Source organism: Pinus tabuliformis, chromosome 8 (genome assembly GCF_031772625.1).
Source record: "Pinus tabuliformis cultivar Carrire ecotype Pingquan chromosome 8, CPIR1, whole genome shotgun sequence".
NCBI classification, from domain to species: Eukaryota; Viridiplantae; Streptophyta; class Pinopsida; order Pinales; family Pinaceae; genus Pinus; species Pinus tabuliformis.
Window position 1 is genome coordinate 520,652,374 of NC_142294.1, and position 3,550 is coordinate 520,655,923.

Sequence of the window (3,550 nt, forward strand, 5' to 3'; positions counted from 1 at the left end):
TATTAAGTCCCCTGGGGAAGCATAGTGAGAGTTAATCTATATTCTAGATAGATAGAGTATTACTGGCCATTTTAAGGAGTTGTTGTCACAAAGTATCCTATTGTGAAAGGAAAAAAAGGGGGTCTTGAATGGGAGATGTGAAAAGTGGTACCAGAGCTCCTAGGTTCAACATGTGGACCTAAAGGGCTCTATCACAAGAGGAAATTTAATCATCTTAGTACAAAAGACAAGGAAGACTTTGTGAGAGAGATAAGACCCAACATATGCATTATGAGTAAGACTGGTCAAAAAAATCCAAAAAAAGAAAAAAATAATGTTTAAGTTATAGTGGATGTGTTGTTTGGGATTCCTAGTCCAATTAGCAGAATAGTTTTGGTCCCTGGAAAAATCCTTTCAAGCCTGGAACTTGAGTTGGGGTGACCAGGCCTCAATAATGATTACAACACAACATAGTCTAAGGTTGGGTGGAGAAGCATGGTCTTGAACTTAGTTCCTGGTCTCATCACGAGATAACAACGTCCCCTTCTTCCTTTGTTCAATGTATCTTGTGCTCTGCTCATCGCTGGTATGACAAGTTACATGACTTCATTTTGGTGAGATGTGCAATGCTTTCCTTATTCATGTATTAGTGTTTAATGTTTCACATTTGTTGGTCACAAATATGTGGTTTAAGGGTTGTTTTCTTTCTAACCTATGTGCAAATGAGATAGAGACTTGGTTTTGAATGAATTGGAGAACATTATTGTTACATTAAACCTAAATTCCATTGCACAAGAAACTAAGTCTCCTCCAAAGCACTAATCAATTGATCACAAAGTGTGATTGTAGCCCTACATTTCTATGCAAGATCTCTATGACTATACTTTGGCGCACAAGGAGGGAAATATATTATTATCTTAGACTTACAGTCTTGCTCACACACGTTGTTGGGAGACAGATGCATACACTCATATTCACATTGAATAGTAGAGATGCATGCGCACTCACATGTGGATTTTAAGCGTAGTTCTAGTGTTATTAAAGAAAGTTGCTATGGATTAGCCCATGGGCCTAATGGGTAAGTCTTGTTCTTAATTGTTCTATTCAATTGGACCCCCACGAGCTTTGTATGAACATGTTGAATGATCTAATAATAATATGAGATCCATGTATGTGTGTTACATGGCTCCTAATTTCAGAATCGAACTCATGGAATCACTGAATCATTTTCAAACCCTTTATGAAAATCTCTAAAATATTTTGAGTTAGACATGTCACTTTCTGTGATTTATCATTTCTTTCCGATTTGACTGAGTAAGAGTTTTGTGGGTTAAAAAAAGAAGAAGATAGATATTAGAACTTATAATGAAAAACTCAAATTCCTTGCATGATAAATGCTCATTATGGTCAAGGAGGGGTATTGAAAGTGCAATTGTTGTCTAATCAAGGTTTCAAGATAATAAGAACATGAAAGCTTAAATTTTATTTCTCAGTCTTGTGATTTAAATGCAATTTTTCATGATAGTCAAAAAATTTGAATATGTGTGGAGGATGGTGTGAGAAGTTTTTACCAAGTCAGACTCTATTTTTTTTAGGAAAATGAGCCAAGTCAGATCTAGAAGAGCAGTTATGGTGATTTGAGGCTTGACCTCCCCAACTTGTTCATGACTAGTGTAGATTGTCATGTGTTTTTAGTTTTGTACTAGGTTCTCATGTAATAGAGTATTTTGTTTTGTTAATATCGAGTATGGATGTGATTTACCTGTATAGACTGAAGTAATTGAGATAGTTACCCTTGAACAACTATACCAAATCCAAGATCTGGTGCAGTGTCGAGACAGTCACATTATTTATGTGTCTATTTTATATGAATGATATCTATCTCCTATCTTTTATATCTTGGGTTAGATTAATGGACTTATATGGATGTGACATATTATGTCATCAATGATAGAGTAAATGGACCCAATTATAATGAAATCACTTTCATGGCAGTTACAATTACACTCTCTTTAGGTTATTACATTTTTTTATATTCTATCAATGTTCCTTAGGTAATAACTTTGTTATAACAAGGGATTGATATGTCAGTATAGACTACAATGTCATCATTGGACACCTAAGTGAACCATGTCTATAATTCAAGTGAATAGATATGTCTCAACATGGGAAGGGTGTCACTGTCCATTTATTTCCATTAGAGCGATATATATGACTCCAAAAATAAGTTTAGCACACCAATATTTTCTTAAAAATAAATACAAACTATGCAAAACAATATATAGAGTTCACATTGTCAAGCCCATCCCTACATACAAATTACTAGAAATTAGCCTATTTATTCCAGAGGTTAACAAACAGAATAAATGGACCTAGATCAATAGAATTTTGGATGGAATTACAACAGATTGAATGAGATGTTATACTTGGAAGAATATTTTAATTCTTCCTAGTGATTACAACAATCCATTACATTATTAGATAGACGAAACACATAACAGTTAGTGTTAACAATTTTGACTTGCAAAGACATATGCATATTTTATCCTATCAGTGGCAAAGATTCTAGCCTTTCAACATTTGATTTCAGTGTCCCTTTATTGTGTATGATGATTAGCATAGAAGGGGAGGATAGTGTGTCGACCCAAAATTTGTCACTAAGAAAGTGACCTAAATACAAGCACTATTAATCTCAATTAGGACGTCGCAGTTAAGTAACTAGGTGGTTCCCAATTTTAGAGTTCATCTGCTAAAGATATGGTAGAAGGAACGAATTATTGTCCATCAAATTATACTAAATGTGTCCCTTGTCATGATTTAAACTATACCAATACTTTTCCTAGGGGTACTACATTCAATATAAAAATGGGAACAAAACAAGAAATGGGTCATGAATATTAGGTTCTTCCACTGCTAGATATGCATGTAATGAATCTATCCCCTTATGTCAATTTATATAATGATTTTATCCAAGGAATTTTCTATGAAGGTTAACCAGAAGTAGCTGCAGGAGTATATGAGAAGATGGTTCAAACTAAGCACACACTAAATTTGATTTTCCATATTATCTTGTTAAATGGATCCTTGAGATTTAAAAGGGTGGTTTATGCATTGAAAATTATTTAAAGAGATATACGCAAGTCATACTCCAAGCACTAGAATATCCAATGTCTTTGTAAAGGGACTTTTTTTTTAGTAGGCAATGTACAGCTAGCAGTAATGTTCTATGAAGCACGTGACTGGGAAAGGACTCATCACCAATATTTTGTGCTATGTGGAAGTTATTTTGTTATGAAACCAACTCACAAAAAGATAGAAAAGATAGATTAACGTCTTCAAAATCAGTCACTTAGAGGGGGCAACCTCCTTTACATTATAAAAATGAATCATTCTTGGATGATACAAATGAAAAACTTCCTTTCTATATATAGGTGTCTAAGGGGTCCCAATAGAGTCAGAGCCTACATAACAATAATATTGTAGGGGCACAACAATAACAATAGTGGGCTTCTATGGGGCATAATAATAACAACATGGGGACTATATGGGCACAATAATAGAATAAGGGAGT